At 48.4% G+C, this 18,059-nt stretch overlaps 1 protein-coding gene across 1 annotated transcript in view; it reads right to left on the bottom strand.

Annotated features, from left to right (window-relative positions):
- STAG2 (stromal antigen 2) overlaps positions 1 to 17,855 on the bottom strand; it is a 64,802-nt gene extending 46,947 nt beyond the window's left edge. Inside the window, exon 1 of the mRNA XM_053273844.1 lies at positions 17,457 to 17,855. The gene's annotated coding sequence lies outside the window, so the exon portion shown is untranslated. The remainder of the gene's footprint in view (positions 1 to 17,456) is intronic.
- Positions 17,856 to 18,059: the final 204 nt, after the last annotated feature.

Here is an 18,059-nt window from a genome sequence, read left to right as displayed (position 1 = left end):
TACTGAGGTCACATATATAAAGGATCTCTCCTTTCTCCCCACCAACTTCAGGGATGAGGTCCCTGTGCAGTGTTTAAGCTGGAAGAGTGGTGGTTTTCCTAAGTCAGTTTCATACTTGTTGCACTGGCTCCCAGTCCATTTTCAGGCCCAATTCAAAGGGCTGGTTTTGTTTATATAACATATTTATACACCACCCAAAACTCTGGGTGGTGTACAACAAAGGCGGTGTTTTAGCCTTTAAAGCCCTAAATGGCTTGGGACCAGGTTACCTGAGAGAGCGCCTTGCCCCATATGTCCCAACTCTGACCTTAAAATCTTCTTCGGAGGCCCTGCTCCAAGTACCCTGCCAAACAACACGAGTCAAGTGGCTACTAGTGAGAGGGCCTTTTCGGTAGTTGCAGCCTCTTTATGGAACAGCCTCCCCAATGAGGTTCACCTGGCACCATCACTTTGTTCTATTCAACGCCAGGTAAAGACCCTTCTGTTTTCTCAGGCTTTTTAAAGTTGATTTTTAAAATTGATTTTAATAGGATGAATTTTTAATTGTTTTGTATTATTTTTATTATTATGGTTGTGTTGTGATTTGAAGTGTTTTTTTGTTTTTTTTATTGGATGTTTTAATGTGTTGTGAGCTGCCCAGACAACACTTTCTTATGGAGCAGCTAACAAATAACGTTGCTTTATTATTATCATCATTAGTAGTAGTAGTAGTAGTATATTTACACACAGTCTACCAAATGTTGTTATTATTATTGTGTTTTTTTATTTTTAGCTGCTTAGATTACCTACTTGTGATTCTCTTTTCCTTCTGAGTAAATTTTATGCTTCCCAGTTTGTGGTCAACTGCTGCCTATTAAAGCAAAGCAGCTGTTTCAGCTTCCTGAGGGGTCGCTGTGTTAATCCACTGCAGTGAAAATAGTACATCAGATGCATGATGAAGCACCTGATGTAGCGGACTGTGCTCCACAAAGTTTTTGCTATAACAAAATTCGTTAGCATTTAAGGTGCCACAAGATTCTTTGTTGTTTATGCTGCAAAAACATTCATCTTCTGTAAATAACTATGAAATTATACAGTTTAAACTGTACATGTGCTTTAGGAACAAGTGACAAGTTCAAATCATTATGCTCACACACTTTAGAGTGCCAATTTTTGGAAAATCAGATTTCAAATAATTACTGACAGACCAGCTTGACACCTAACAATCACTTTGTTAGATCACCATTCGGTCTCCAACAATGGACAATCAAATACCTCCGAGAAGCTCACAATTAGGAGAGCATAATGGTTTTAGTTATCTACTATTGCTTGTCCACCAAAATCTCATACTCAGAAGTATACTACCTGCAAATAAGGATATTCCACTTAGCCATCAAAAGCTTTATAAAAAGCCCATGTATGCAAGGAGTGCAATCAGATACCATCATTATGAAGATTAGGACTGAGAAGAGGCAAGCCTCAGGTTTTCACATGCCACCTTCTGTTTCCCCATGTGCACATCAGGAACTTGGAGGCTCTTTCATCTAGTTAGAAAAAAATCATATTTTGCTATTGCATCAAAATGTGGCAAACTAGGGTTTTTCTCAAACCAAGATCCAACCATTGCTTGGGATCCTATCTTGCGGGCAAACTATGGGTTCAGCATACCAACATTCCTCACATTCAGACACAATGGCAAACCAGGATTTTACTGCAACTAGAAGCAGAAGCCCCTGATCTCATCCTCTCACGCATGGGGATGGAGAGGAGGAACCATATGAGTCTGAGGCTCATTCCAGTTCCTCCAAATTGAGATTTGGGAGATCATCTGAATACAACCAGTGTTTACCAGTTTATTCCTACCTACCTGTCTTACCATACTCATACCAATTCTAAAAAGGCTGGGGAGAGAAGACTTCCCCTTTGCAGAATTCATACCCATTCTTCCTCAGAGGGACCCGTGCCTCTGATTCTACCTATTTGTTCTGTATTTTCTGGTGGTTGTCTTCCATGTTTTGCAATCTAGAGCCATGCTTTTTGCTGAACTGAGTTCCCCTCCTTCAGACATCTATGTTATTGGCTAGTAAAAAAAGTTATTTTCAAGATAGTAGTGTTCATGCCACCAAATTTTGAATTACTTATAAAAACTGAACATTTAAGTGCAAAACATGTCAATTCAAATTATTACCAAGGTGTCACTGCACACCTTTACTTTGACCTGGAGTGCTCTTTAAAACCAAACAGATAGGTTACTAAATAAGTAATTGAAGGCAATCTGTAGGTGCCCAGAAGGGATGTTCCAACTAGAGGTCTGATAGTCCAAAAGCCCATGTCAAAATCCTTATGTCATATGGTACAGCAGGTTTGCCTGTCTAGACTTGTTAAACTAGTTCTGGCATTTCTAAAACTGCCTGTCTAATGAGTGGCTGCTGGGAAATTTATGGGATTGAAGTCCCCCACCCCCAAATGCGGGGGGGGGGTGACGAGGTGGCATTAATTGCACCACTTGATAGAGATGACTTCCTGCATCTTAAAATGTGCTGCCGTCTGACTGTTTTACATGGGGCCAATCCCAAATCAAACTATTTAATGTTCTTGGGGCCATAATGCTTTCCATTGTACTGAACTGGAAACTTGGAACCTTCTGCTCTTCCCAGAGCAGCTCCATCCCCTGAGGGGAATCTCTGACAGTGCTCACACATCAAGTCTCCCATTCATATGCAACCAGGACATACCCTGCTTAGCTAAGGGGACAAGTCATGCTTGCTACCACAAGATCAGCTCTCCTCTCTTGTTAGATGTTATCAATGTCTCAAAATTTAAGGTTGTATCTAGAAAGCTCGCTACAAAATTAAACACTATCAACAGGCAACTACATTACCCTTACCCGAGTAACTGAAAAATGTAAGCTCCAACGTGCAAACTTTATCTTTAGGAAGCAATAAAATTAATTTCCAATTAAATAAGTGAAAATATTGAAATTTTCAGTCTCTGTAAAATTACTACCATTTCCTGTTTGTCGTTTACAAGTTTTTACCAAACTGTTTACAGTTTTTCTTCCCAAGACTGTCCCTTCCTAGCAACACTGTCGCTTTGACCCTGTCAGGGTTATTATATGTGCAAAGCAGGCTTCTGTATATATCTACTTGGACAGGGAACTGTGTATGCTAACAGAACATGCAAGGGTCCCCTTTAAAAAAAAAAAAAAGATTCAATTCCTGCCAATCATCAGTTGTTCAAGATTCAGGCCCTTCTCCGCTCTCCTTTGCCTATCAAACAGAAGATCAGCAGACCTTTGATTACATTGAAAAGACTCCACATGCCCAGCCCTAGATTCTTCATGCACACGCCGCTGGGGGGAAAAGTGTGTGTCTTTTGCCTCCCAGTGCCTGAAGTTCTAGTACAGCAGGAAGCCATCTGTTCACCACACTTCTTTTCCAGCAGCTAAGATCATAAATTTGTGCTGTCCATTAACTGAAAGGAGGAGGTGGGGAGGGGAAAGCTGTGCAAACTGGTTGCAAGAAATCGACTATAGAAATCATGACAATGACAAGTCATAGCTTAATTTTCTCCTCCAAGCTAAGCAAGCTCAGTTGTCAGCATATGCATTTTTTTAAAAAAGCTCGAAAGTGACAAGTATGGATTTTCAAGGCCACACAATAGAAATAAGCTTTATATTCCACAGCAGCATATGGCAGGCAACTCCTGCGTCAAATTTCTAACCTTCAACTGACTAAACAGTGGCCACCAAATGCCATAAGTCTGAACAGACTGCCGGTTAAAGTCAATCCAGCTAAGCCAAATTAGCCGTGTTTAACGTATCCTTTTAATTTCAATTCGCACTGCCAGTTAGTCAACCCAGGTTTTAGCAATCCCTGAGAGGATTCTAGGGCAGCCACCAAGAAAGCCTCTGTACATGCTAAGAATGAAGAGTACAGTGAGAACTGCTGATTATCGTACTGGTGGTCAAAGTGCGACTGTCCAGTTACTGTATTATCAAGGGCCATCCTTCCACGTGAAGCAGATCAAGGTGCTCAACAAAGGTCTGGAAATACAATATAGGAAGGCAAGCTAAAGTCAAGAAACAAGGAACCACTAAAAAATCTATAAGGCAGACACAAGCAGCAGCCAGCAGAGGAAAGCAAATTATACAGGAGCATAACTCCAATATTTCACTGTTGCCCACACAAGGCCAGTTAGCTGTTCATGAAGCAGTTACAGCAAAGCTGCTTAACTTCAGCCCTCCAGCTGTTTTTGAACTACAACTCCCATAATCCCCAGCCACAGTAGCCAATAGCCAAGGATTATGGGAGTTGTAGGCCAACATCTGCATCAGGGCCAAAGATGAGCAGTCCTGATTTACAACTTGTATGATCAGCAAGGCAGTGTGAGGATGGAGCTATCCTATTACTCTGGACTATGCACACCACCATCGGCAAGCAGGTGTCAGTATGTCTGGATACTAACTAGAAGAAGCACCAGTATATCCTACACAAGATTCCTGGCTCAATCCGATCATTTACCAGGTTCAAACCTACAATGGCTCCTGAACTGAGGAGATGCTGGCAGGCATTATTCAGCTTACAAACCACCACAGAAAATTCTGGACAAAGGGAAGAACTGCAAGATGGCCTGTTGAACCTGTATGGGAACATCAGTGGGATAGAGCAAGAGAAGGTCTGACCATTCTTATCACTGTTTATTATTGATTTGTATGCAACTTCTCAACGAAGGAGGAGGAGGAGGCTGCTTGCGCCCAAAGGGATTAATCTACATATAAGGTAAACACCAACAACAGCCCCACTGGAGGGACTTGTGCTGAGTGGGATCAGTTATTTTCCCCTTGCTAAAAATATGAGAGCCACCAATTTAAAATATGCCCCTTTGCCCATATAGCCGGGGGGGGGGAGAGAGAGAGACAGTTTCCTCATCGGGTCTGTTCTCTAATCACCCAAGAGGGCTTAGCTTGCAGCTGCTCCCTGCCACAGGTCCTCCACCTCCCTGCCACCCAGTCTTGATTTGTTCCTTGGATGCACGGACTTGACAGGAGTCAGTGAAGCCACTGCCCATGATAGGGATAGAGAGAGGTAGTGTTCTCTGAAGAATGAACCAAGCAGGCATCCTCCAAAAGGACAGCTAGAAAAATAATGCCGGTGCTCTGTGCTGAAATCAGGCTATAATACAGCAATGGCAGACAAGTAATTCCAAACTATGCAAACAGCTCCCTTTTGTTGGCAAACTATATACATCACTGTGAGTTAAGGGGGCAAACAGAACTGGCTGAAGTGTTCAATCGTGTTCCAATTCCATAGACTTTTTCTTAAGGCGAGATGAAACTCTTCATATATAAAAGGAAAGCTCTTCAACACTACTCGTGATATAATTGAAAAGAGTAATAAAAACATTATGCATTCCAGATATAACCCCTCCCCACTGCCCTGCCACTAGCAAATTACTGAAGTGGACTGAAAAGAACAGTTAAGAGTGACTTAACAGGTAATGGCTGAATTAAGACAAAGGTTTACATCAGACAACTCTTCTCAGTTCTTTACTAACAGTCAAACTTCTTATCACAACCACTACTGTGGAAGGAGAGTCAGTTATACAGAATGTCATCAGTGTGTAGCTATTCCAATGTACTGGTGTACCAATAACTAAAGTGACACAAATAATTCAATATACTGAACTTGATGCTGCCTCTTGAATGTAATTAATGCTTTAAATGCAGCTCTTCATTAACTGGAGCATAGAGATGGATTTTCTTGCCTTCCTGGATGTTGCTCCTTCATGAAGTCAACTCTTTTCTAAAACACTGGCTACACTGAATGCTCCTGGATCTTTTTTGGTTTTTTTTTTACTTTTGGTGAAAGTACAAAGGGAGGTACATCTGTGCACCTCCCTTTTCTGATCTTCCCCAACATGAGAAGTGGGGGGGGAGCACAAATATGCACATCTTTGTGTCTACCAATCTTATGTTAAGCTCCCGCTGCTTACTGAGTCCCAACACCTCTTGGATTTTATTTTTAAACAACAAAAGCTAGAAGAAAGGGTTGGTGCAGACACAAAAAACAGCTGACTACTCAGCCAAGTCAACATTTGTAGGCCCCTGAAACTGTACACATTACTTCTCCCTCCCCTAAGGCTTCCCTAGCAAGGCCAGTGCTTCTCTTTAGCAGGAGGCCTAGTCTTACCCAGTGTTCCCTCTAACAGGAATTCCCAGATGATGACGACTACAACTCCCAGAATACCCAGTTGCAATGGCTTTTGTTTGGGGATTATGCGAGTGGCACTCAACAACATCTGGGAATCCCTGTTAGAGGGAGCACTGGTCTTACCCAGTGTTCCCGACGACAGGTTGGGAATGATAAAAGGAAGAATTGACTTTGGGGATCAAGGCTGGGTCAAGCTTGAGGACGACTGCATCCCATTAGAAGGCACAGAGTTCCTTACGTACCAACTTACACACCAACACAGTCAACTCTGAGACTCTCCTGGTAGATATGATAGCTACCAGGAAGAATACCTTGAATGAGAGATTCTTAAGAGAGGTTTCCCATAGTGGCTTGAAAGGCATCTGAGGGCATTGAGTATTTTATTTAAGTCCTAAGATGGAAATCTGTGGATAGGAGGTGGCGCTTCAGAAAGCATCTGATGTGCAGGTGAAGCAGAGTGGAACCAGGTGCCGTGAGCTCAAGGATAGAACCTAATGCAAAAGTTTGTCTGCAGAGTGTGCTAGGATGGAGACTCTGATCTAGTCCCCTTTACAAGAAAGACAGGACCCTCAGGAACACCCACTGAGTGGGAAGAAGACTCTTCCTTCTAGCCCATCTAGAAAAAGCCATCCAGGTGGTTTGATAAATTCGGGTAGTCGAAGGATGTCATGAAGCTAGGATAGTTACCTGGACTTTAGAATCATACCCCTGGTCCACTAGTGCCGCATGCTCAGTGTCCATGCGGAGGAGTGGTCCTTGTGACAGGAGGTGTGGGAGTCTCAGGAGCAGCCAGGAAGGCTGGATGGACAGCAAGAGCCGGTTGGTGAACCATGAGCTCCTTGGCCAGCGGAGGGGGGGGTGCTACTAGGATGAGTAGGCCCCTTTCTCAAGGAAGCTCCTGGAGCATCTTGGTGATTATTGCCATGGGAGGGAATGCATACAGAAAACGCCTTGGCCATGGGGATGATAGTGCATCTATGGACTGCACCTGTGGATGGCCGAAGCAGGAGAAGAATCTAAGGAGTGGGCTGTTGGTGTGAGTCATGAACAGGTCCAGTACAGGATAACCTATAGACTTAGACAGTGTTTGGAATACTTCCAGGTGAAGAGATCATTCCGCCAGATGAAAAAAGAGATCATTCCGCCAGATCAACGTTCTGATGACTGAGCCAGTCTGCTCTTTAAATAGAATCTGCTCAAGTGTTCGGCAGTTATGGAGAGGAGATTCCTTTCTACCCAACTGAAGAGTCTGGCAGATTCAGTCATTAGGGATTTGGACCTTGTGCCCACCCCCACCCCCCCACCCCATTTCACTGTTACACTGTCAATCCTGACCAGAATGTGATGTCTGATGAGAGGGACAAAGTGAATGAGCGCCAGGCAAATGGTTCTTAGTTCTAGAAGGTTGATGGACATCCTCTGTTCCCTCGGATGCCATGTGCCCTGAGTGTAAGTAATGGGTGACCCATCCTGAGAGGTTTGCATCCGTGGTGATGGTTACATGGAAAGGTGGGTTTAGGGGCAGCCCCTGTGATAGGGCTGAGGATCTTCACCATAGTAAGGACATGCAGACATGTAGTGGAATGGGGATCTGAATGTGGGACATGGTTGCGATCTGGTCCTGGTAATAGGCGCCATTGTAAGGAGCGGAAATGCCACCTGGCCCAGGGAGTGTACTCCAGACATGCTATCGTGGAACCCAATAGTTTGGCCAGTACCATGAGATTGGCTGATGGGTTTTTTAGCAAGTTGTTGATGAGAGAGACTATTTGAGCTGGGGGAAGCGAGATTAGACCCTGGCGAATATCGAAAATGGCTCCCAAGTGGAGGAGCCTCTGAGTGGGTTGTAGGTGACTCTTTTGTTGATTTACTACAAAAACCATGTGACTGGAGAAGGTGAAGTGTGTTCCTGTCATCCTTCTGAGCCTGGGAGAGGGACAATGAGCAGATCAGAAGATAATCCAAATACAGATGGATGTGGATCACTTGGGTGTGCATGTGCTCTATCAAGGCTTTGTGAATACTCGAGGGGGGGGGGGATAATAACCCAAAGGGCATTACACAATACTGGAAGTGAAGTTTGTTGAAGCAGAACTTGAAGAAGTGGTGGTGGTCTGGGTGGATTGGAACATGAAGGTATGCTTCTGTTAAGTCCACTAAAACTAGGAATTCCACGGCCTTCACTGCTTCTTTGGTTGGTTTGAGAGATTCCATCCTGAAGGAACATTTGAGGATGTGACAACTGAGGGACTTGAGGACCAGGATTGCCCTCCAGGTCCCATCTTTCTTTGGGACCAAAAATAGAATAGAATATACACCGTGACATGATTACGTCCAAGTTACAGGTTCTGTGACCCAGATGGTTAAGAGGTGGCAGATAGCCTGGAACATGCGAAGTTGTTTGTCCTGTTTCTCCGGAACTAGAGCTGCGATGAAGTGATTTGTTGGAGTTGAGGCAACTCCAAGGAAAGACCTTGGGATACAGTCATTGTTTTTGGGTTTGGAAAGAGGTAGATTGGGAATGTCTGTAAAACTGTTGCCTGAAGGTTGCCCTACAACATTATTGCCAATGGGGGCAAGTAGATGTTTTAGCAGAGAAGTTTCTGTTGTCCCAAATGGAGCTGCTGGAGGAGTAGCTTAGCTGCTTGGAGGAGGAATGAAATTAACAGAAAGAGGATGAGTTACCCCTGACCGGTCTACAAGGGTCTGTCCTGGAAAGAGGCATGGCCTTCTTTTTATTGCACGTCTCTACCAGGATGGGATCGAGGGAGTCATCAAACAGTTTAGCCTCTTTGAAGGGGGTATATGTGAGGCTGAGTTTAGATTTGGGATCTATCTTCCAATGTTTTAACCAAAGACATCTCCTGACCACCACCGCAGAAACCATCATTCTAGATGTGTGTTGTATGCAGTCAAGGCTGGAGTCGTCCATGAAGGTTGTGGCTTTAGCCATCTTATTAACCCCTTGTCGTAGTTTGGTGTTTTCAGAAGGGATGTATTGCAAGAGCTCCTTGGCCCAAAGGACAGAGGTCTTGCAAAAACAGAGTTTGCTGCTGCAGCTTTAATGACCGTGGCCGAAGCATCATGGTTTTTTCTAAGAAGAAACTCACATTTTTACAGGAATGGTATAGATAACATCCTTGGTTGCCGGAGGGGGTGGATAGGAAGGGGAATTATGGTCTTAGAGAACAAAATTCATTGGCAATAAACTCTCTAAGCCACTGAGCGGTGTCATCAGAAATGGGGGAGGTAGCTGGAACTAAGGGCCCCGTGTCAGTATTATTCACATGTACCAGGACAACTGGTTGTTCTCCAGGATGTTGCCCCTCCTTTGGTGCCTCTAATGTTGCTGGCTGGGCTCCAGGAGGAAATGGGTTACTCAGTCCCCGCCCGGCCCCCACAAGTTAGAGCCAGATAGTGAGATCGCAGGCGGTAAAATGGTACGTGTCTTAGCCACTTTCATGTTCACAATTTGTGAGGTTCAGCAGGAGCGTTTGCGAGGAGGTACAGAGATGGAATCCTCCGCACCTACCTTTGTCGGTATATTTATTTATATATATATATATATATATATATATATATATATATATATATATATATATATGCGCATATAAAAGAAGCCATTCGCTCAGCTGAGCGACTGGAGGTTTGCTCTTCTTTTGCGGCTTTGTAAGCGGTGTGACAGTTGGTTGGGTGTGTTTGTTTTTCTTTTTAGGCGGCTTCGAAGCTTCTGTGTTTGCTAGTGGAGCAGCTGAAGGCTGAGCAGAGGCATCCTTAGTGCCTAGGGAAGTGGACAGAGACCATTTTCATGGGGTGGAAATGAGGCAGTGGAACAGTCGGGGCTTCCATGTGAGGACCCTCGGACATCAAGCCCAGTAGGACTTCTGCTGCTTGTGAAAGATCCATATAGGAAATCTTAGAAGCCAAAACGGAACGAAAAAACCAAATTGTCCCAATGGATCAAATTGGAAATGAAAAAAGATTGTTTGGAATTCAAAAAGTTTATGCAGACTCTCTTCCCACCCTCACACACAGAAAAATGAGGAGGGGGAAGGGAAGGGAAGCTAGCAGGGATAGTATATCTGCAAGGAATTGAAGCACTCTCTCTCGATGCTGTTGCCTGAAGCAAGACATGAAAGGAACTGGGGTCTCAGGGCTCCACCTACTCCTGGCTGGAAATTATGGTGTGGAATCCTCCTGTCTGTGCCTGAGGCATGCTGGGTATACAACCCTAAATATGAGGATGGGCTTCGATTACGGTGGAAAAATCAAGAATAATTCTGAATGGGTCATTCTAAAATTGAAAAGATAGATTAATCATATTCTGCAGGGGCTATTTCTGGTTCAAGATCTGAATTAATGAATCAGATAAAGCAGAGCAGAGCTTATCTATTTGGCAGGTGACCCAATCCTAGCAGGGTAGAATTAGACTGAAAAATGATTTCATGAATAAGAGGGTTTATCCTCAAAACAATATTAAATGTCTAGTCACACAAGGAAGAACAGAACAGCTATAAAAGTAGGAAGCAATGAACTAGGAAGTTGTGGCAAAGAAAGACCCAGAGATTACTGTTGATCCCAAACCAAGTAATATGAAGTAATGTAGCACACATTAACGAATAAAATGTTCTATACAAGATGTCAAAAGATTCTCATTGTGCAAGACATGCAGGGACTAATGAATGTGCATAATAAGAACATGCATCAAATGTACCTGGTCTGCTCACGCAACTATTATATGCCACAGATTCTCGTGGAAAATGTATCATTTGTTCAAATACTGTTTGAAGTGAAAAGAGGTTAGAAAGGTGCCCGCTCATTTGCCAGTTCCAAATGGAATCAATTTTTACTCTCCACAGGTAACCAAAATAACTTGGAAAAATGTAAATACAAGTTTGTATGTGCATAAAATGTATTTCATTATATAGCTAGTAATAGTAACAATAGATATAACATCAAGTAGACAATATTGTGAATATGAGCAGTAGGCAGGTTTGGGAAAATCTCAGGTCCTGGTCACAGTTTCCTAAAAAATGTGATCCACTTTGGAACCTGATCCCCACCCCCAACAGTGTAAGAACTGGACTTGAGATAAGTCAGAAAGTATATGTGCAGGAATACTTCAAAAAAAGAATATGTATCCTTAAATGTTAATCAACGCTTCTCCAATACAAAATAAAGCAAACATTCTTTATTACAGACAGTAACTAGTGGCCAGTATGCTGCAATACCTATTTGTTTAAAACAAAATCAAAACAAGCAAACTTCACAGAGTTGTTTTTCAACACGGTTAGCGATTACCTTTTGAAAGGATAAATTGTATGTATGCAAGATAAATTGTATGCTCAACTTACAACTTCTATTTCCATGTCCAAAATTATTCTTAGACACACTGGCCCAGTTCAGCTGCAACACCATACAATGGTTGCCATGAGAATGAGCTACAGTCAGCCTTGGCCTCATGAGCTCCCTTATTTTTCTCCTTTTTTGCATGCAAGGGGTTGAGGGGCAAGATGAGGAACATTCATTTCTATTAGGCAGCAAACTCCAAGTTGCTATTACATCCAAATGTGGCAAACTGTGATTTCTATAAACCATCACTTGTTCTCAAATCAGGGTTTGAAGTTGGGTTGCAGAACAAACTATGGTTTACAGTTTGCTGCATTTGGGTGCAACGGCAATCTGGAGTTTGATGGAAGTCGAAGCTTCTGATATTCTTGTAACATCAAATCAAAGTTTGTTGTTACATCTGAGCCAGGACGTTATTACAAATGAGCTTATGGCTGTAATCATCAAACCAGATGTCTCTGGGACAAACTCGGAGGCAGGCAGCGTTCCCTCTAACACGGATTCCCAGATGTGGCTGACTACAACATCTGGAAATCCCTGTTCGAGGGAACTCTGGTGGCAGGAGCAGCCCTGACTTTCTGACCAGAAAATCCGGGTCACAACTTTGGTCCTCCAGACTGCAACTCCCAGCCACAGTGGCCAATAGTCAGGGTTGATGGGAGTTGCAGTGCAATAACAGCTGGCAGGCTTATGTTGTGCACCCTTGCCAACATTGTTATCTACTCCATTCCTGGTTGTTCTGGGAAACACTTGTTATCTGCCACAAGACCTGATGCTAATACTAGCAAGAGAAGAGGGCAATTCCTTCAATTATAACGACCCTCAAGCTTTCTGTGGAAAGATCTGTGTAGAGGAACCCTGACCTCATCCTGGATATTACTACCTGCTCTGCTCTCAGATTTGGGGGAAGGAGAGATGATAGATGATTCCAGGGAAAACTTAACTGGAGGGCAACACCAGAAAATGCTGGGTTTGCCCTCCAGAGCAGACATCCAGCACAGAGTGAGGTTTGTTGGTTTGCTATCAAGTGTAAGACCTGCATCTCAAAGGCTACTTACACTGAGACTAAGAACAACTTGTTCAGATGCTTACTTGAAAACTGAAATGGTGGAAAGGCAGGACACAAATCGGTAAAATAAATAATAGTTGACTGCAGTATAATACTGAGAGCACACGTGGGTGGGTATTCAGTAACATTTTACAGTGTGCGCTATCTTATCATAAAGAAACTATGAACTCCAAGTATCCTGAGGTGACTTTCATAACTAAAATCTAGGAAAGCAAAAATAGCAAAAGTTGTTAACTCATGGAACAACTTTGGGGCAATCACCACCTATTGGCCTTACTAGAATGCCTGTGACCTTTAGAGGGAAAGGCAATTTTAAAAAATAAGGAAGTAAGAGATGGTATAGCCAGGTGCTCTATCAATTTAAGAGTCAATGGTACAATTTAAGAGTAATGGAAATCCTCTCCCCACCACACACACCTCTCAGTGTAACTACACTACACCATCTGAGGATAGCAACTCTATCTCCCATTTATGCAACCATGTCTACTGGAAAAGGTAGGCACAGTTGAATTTATTTAACAAGCAGCTCCTGAAACCAAATTACTAATCAGAACGCCAATATTAAGTCTTTATTTGCCAAGAATACATTTTCCACCAGTATATCATAATAAAGATAGTGGCACATTGTTTTCTGATAGACTTTGATCAACGTAAGCATAACTTTTAAATCAATGGCGAAGCAAGGATGATCCAAAGGTTTCTGAACACATATGGCCACATACATTCTTGTGTGCATGGAAACAAATGCAGTCAGGAATTACACCTAATATGCCCCAAAGAAAACCACTGGATTAGAGTTATTTATATTTGCTGAACAGATCCTGAATGTTTCTTGTGCTCCTGAACCTGCATAATCTATAGACAGTGGCCATTTAACCTGTGCACACTGATCACTTAAAAGAAGAAGAATCTGTTATTCTGGGACCCATCAACAGAGATATATGTATTGTCAACAGTTTTCTTCCTTGTAGGTATGAGTTCAACAGAAAATACAAAGGGTAATTGTTAGATATTCCCCTTAGGGGATGGGGCCGCTCTGGGAAGAGCAGAAGCTTCCAACTTCCTTCCCTGGCAGCATCTCCAAGATAGGGCTGAGAGAGACTCCTGCCTGCAACCTTGGAGAAGCTGCTGCCTGTCTGTGTATGTAGACAATACTGAGCTAGGTGGACCAAGGGTCTGACTCAGTATATGGCAGCTTCCTATGTTCCTATGTAGTTCTGCTGCAGTAAAACTAACGGAGAGTCTGGGGGCATCTTAGGGTTTAACTAATCTAGTGTGACAGATCGTTAAAGAGATCCCCTAGACTGTTGGTTGCTTTTACTTACAAAATAGTCACTAAATAAATGCTTTAATAGAAGTCAGCAAGTATCACAGAACTAGAAAAAAAAACCCTGAACACTCTGTGACAAACTTACTTGACAGACAGTACCAAGTGTTACATAATGTCAAAAATGGCCTTGTTCAAGTTTCTAGGGCACTGATCCCCAACTGGTGGCTGAGGATCCACAGTTACATCACCTGCCAATGTAAACTGGGTTGCGAGAGCAAGCACCAATATGTTCTTGCTTAGGTTTTTCACTTTGCAGGTGTTTGTGTGTGTGTGTTTGTTTTTTTTTGGGGGGGGAGAGAGAGACAAGGATGAAAAAAGAGAACGGGGGGGGGAACTGAAGTGGAAGGCACTGGGAGACAGAATAAGCAACACAAAATTAAAAGTGGTTCAACATTTCAGGTTGGGATTAAAATGAAAGTTCTGGGTCTAAAGAAGATAAAGACACTATTCGCCACCTGCTTGCTTCCTGTGCAATATTCAGCTGTTTCTTAATCAATACTCATGCCATGGAGAAACTGAGTAGACTTGTGCATACCCAAAAGACAGTTCAGTGACACAACCAGCTAAATCTCCCACAAGCACACACAGTGGACAAAGGTCTCCTGTAGAAGCCTGCTTGGACACCCAGGCTGCCCATCGGAGCGCAGGGGCGAGGCCTGCAAACCCCTAGCCTTTCTGACTGGCGGCGGTCCCCAGGCCTGGATCGAAAGACTGCTGCTCCTTCACAAGGCATCCCCTGGGAGCAGGCAAGCCCCAGGTGCCCTGCAGCAAGAGAGGGGTCTGTGTGGGGGGAGCACCCTCGCGCCTCTTGGCCGAGCCCCTTGCCCCACTGAGAACGAAGAGCCAGGCGGCGGGAGGCCCTGGGCTGCTGGCGAGGCTGGCCAATCCGAGCAGGCAAGGCGGGGAGGGCGGGCGATTCCTGCGCAACGGAAACAACACACACAAGCGGCGGCGGCGGCGGCGGCTGCCGAGCAGGCCCCACCGAGGACTGCGAGTGACGCACTTCGGTAACCCGACTCTCCGCCCGCCCCGCTCCACGGCGCTGCTGCTGCTGCTGCTGAGACACACAGACCCCGCTTTCCCTCGAGCCGAGGGAGGGAGGGCGCGCGCGGCTCAGCAGACCAGAGGCCGGGGCTGGGCGGGCCAGAGGTTCCGCCAGGAGCGCCAAGCTTCCCGGGGAGAGGGGTGGGGGGCGGATCCACGACCAGAAACAAACATGGTGGGGTGTGGCTGGCCGCCGAGCGCGCCTCCCCCGCTCCCCGGCAGGAAGGGAAGGGAACCACCGAGCCCCGCGGAGGAGGAGGCGGCCCAGGGTGGCCCCGACCGGCTGGCATGAGTGCTGCAACAAGGGGGCACCGCTGGGACCGGAACAAGTCAAGGAGAGGGGGGGAGGGAGGAGGGAGGTAGGACACTGCCCCCCCCCCGCGCCCAGAAATCAGCCGGCCTTGGCCGGGGAAGTCGAGCCAGAGTCCACACTTGAGGCCACTCCGGACCCCCCTCCCCAAGGACGAGTCGCCTCCTCCCTCCCCACCGGCGAAAGGGAGGGAGCCAAACCTCTACAGGGAAGGCAGCCCGCTTCCTACCTGGGCAAGGATGGGGGGGCGGTGGGGGGAGCGCAGAGCGAGGCGACAAGAAGAATCGCAAAGCAAAGTGGCGCCAAAAGGGCCCCAGGAAGCCGCCGCCGCCTCCCGCCCCCTCCTCTCCTCCCACCAGGCAGGGACCCAGCGGGGTCCCCGCAGCACGCGGACATCCAAAAGTTCCCGGGACAAGGGCGCCCGCCGGCCCCGCCGAACTGAAACTGACCACCACCCCCCTCGAAAGAAAGACGGGACGGCAGAGGCTGCAGCCCCCCAGGCGCATCTCTTCGGGAACAAGCCCCCGCCAGAATCCGGCCAACACGCTCAGCCAGCCGGGCTGCCGGGCTCTCTCCCGAAGTGAAAAGTCTGGACAACGGTGGACAAGCAACGCAGCCAAAAACCAACTTTCCTAAACGGCCCGTGCTCGGGATGGAGGAGAGGCGGCGAGGGAAGTGCTCGGCCCTGGCGGGAGCCGAGCTTTGACGCTCTCTCCCCACCCACCGCCCGTCCCTTCTCCAAGCCTCCATCAGGACCCAAAGGCGGTGGGGGGGGGCGGAGTCCAGCCCCTCCAAGCCCAAGGGGCTTACGCGCAGAATGTACTGGGGGGTCAACCTCTCTTGCCCAGTGGCGGGGCCAGGGGGCGGGTTGCAGAGCGCATTCAGGGCTTGCATTGCCGAAAGAGAACTATGCGGGGGGGGAAGGGGCTTGTCCCCCAGGCGGCGCAGCAGCAGCCCCATTTCCGACCCCCTGCCAGGCTTCCTGGCGAGGGGAAGCTGGAGCACAAACACACACACACTTCCCAACTTGGGGGGCTGTCAAGTTGGGATCAACAGACGCCCGACTGCTGCCCCAGGCGCCTCTCTCGGCCTGCCGGCCACCACAGCTCAGTGGGGTTGGTGGCCGATGGGGAGGGGGACACTGGCCACCAAGACCAGCCCCTGATCCAACCGCCCTCGTAGGGGGCTCGGCAAGGCGCCCCTGGCTACCCCTTCGATTCAGACCCCGCCAACCGGCTCGAGTAACGTAAAGACCACAAGCCCGACACGAGGTAGCCCATCAAAACAACCCGAGAAGGGGGAGAAGCCACTCCAGACCCATGCCGGGTCGGGGTGGTGGTGGTTGCTGTGTCCTGAGGCCGGAGTGTGGGGCCTGGGTCCACACACAAAGGCGGGCCAAGCCCCCCCACCGCTTCCTGGGGGGGGGAGAAGAATCGCAGGCGGAAGAGCCCCGGGCCAGCTCTCCCCAAGCCGGCGGCCCCCTTCCCCTCGGGGGCCCAGGGACCCCGGGGCCCCCTCCAACTGGCACCGCCGCCGCCGCCTTCGAACAACCAGAGCTCTCCCAGCAGTGGAGAAGACAACACGGCTCCCGGCCTGCCCGCCGCCCCCAGGTCCCCGTCAACTTTTCAGCGGCCTTGCCGACCCCCAAGCGGCGAGCGCCTGGAAAGGCTCCCCGGCCGGACCCCAAAGGCAGCGGAGGGGCTGGAGCGGGGAGGCGTCTCCATTTTACTGGCGCCCAGCCGCGGCGGGCCTAGGCCGCTGCCCTCGCTCCGAGGAGGGGGGGCGAGGAAGAAGAGGGGAGTCCCACTCCCAGGGCGGGCGCCTGAGATGGGGGGTCCGCTTCGGGGCGGGGGGGCGCCGCCGCGGCCCAGCCCCTCCGTCCGTGTCCCCCCCCCCGGTGGAGAGGGAGGGCGGCGGGCGGGCGCGCGCCTCTCGCTCTCGCCTCTCGCGGCGCTCCTCCTCGGCCCGCGCGTCCTCCATCTTGCCTGCGCGGAGAGTTTCCCCTCGGCCGCCGCCTCTTCCTCCTCCTCCTCGGCGGCCTCCTTCCCCACCCCTGCCCGTGTGTCCCCCCCCTCAAAAAAAACCCCCACAAACAGTACCCCCCCTCAAGAGGCCGGGAATAGGCACGAACTCCCAGAAGCTTCCGCGGCCCTCCGAACTTACCCGGCTGTGGCGGCGGGGGCCTGAGGCCTGGTGTGGTGGCGGCGGCGGCGGCGTCTCCTCCGTCGGGCCTCGCGCGCCCGCCTGACCCTCCCCGGCCTCCGGGCCCGTCCCAAGGCAACTCGCTCGGGTCGTCGTCGTCGCTGCCCCGCGGCTGGCCCTCCTCGGCGGCGGCGTCGCCCGCTTACCTTCTCGGCTCGGCCTGCCTGGGATGCGGGTTGGCGCGGGGAGGCTTGGAGGCCTACACCAGGCCGCGGCCGAGTCGGGCCCGGCAGGAGCCCGCGCGCCGGGACGGTGAAGGAGGCGTTGGGGGGGCGGCGGGGGGGGCGCCACGGGCGGATTGTTTAATTTGGCGGTAGCGGCAGCGGCGCTGGGGATTGTTTGGGGTGTTCGCGGCTCGGCGGCTGGCGAGCGAATGGAGGGCGCAGGCGCCACCTGGCGGCCACTGAGCACGCTCCGATCCGCCGGGCCTAGAGCGGCACCTGCCGGACGGAGCCGGAAGTGCAGCCGGGAACTAGAAGCGGGGCGCGCTCTCTATGCACCCAGAACGGCTCCAGGCCCAACTCCTTCCTCCGGGCTGGAGGCAGAACGGGGTAAACAAAGTGC

This window comes from Hemicordylus capensis, chromosome 11, assembly GCF_027244095.1.
Source record: "Hemicordylus capensis ecotype Gifberg chromosome 11, rHemCap1.1.pri, whole genome shotgun sequence".
Lineage (NCBI taxonomy): Eukaryota > Metazoa > Chordata > Lepidosauria > Squamata > Cordylidae > Hemicordylus > Hemicordylus capensis.
The sequence above is the reverse complement of the archived record's forward strand: the minus strand, read 5'-3'. Positions and strand labels throughout refer to the sequence as shown.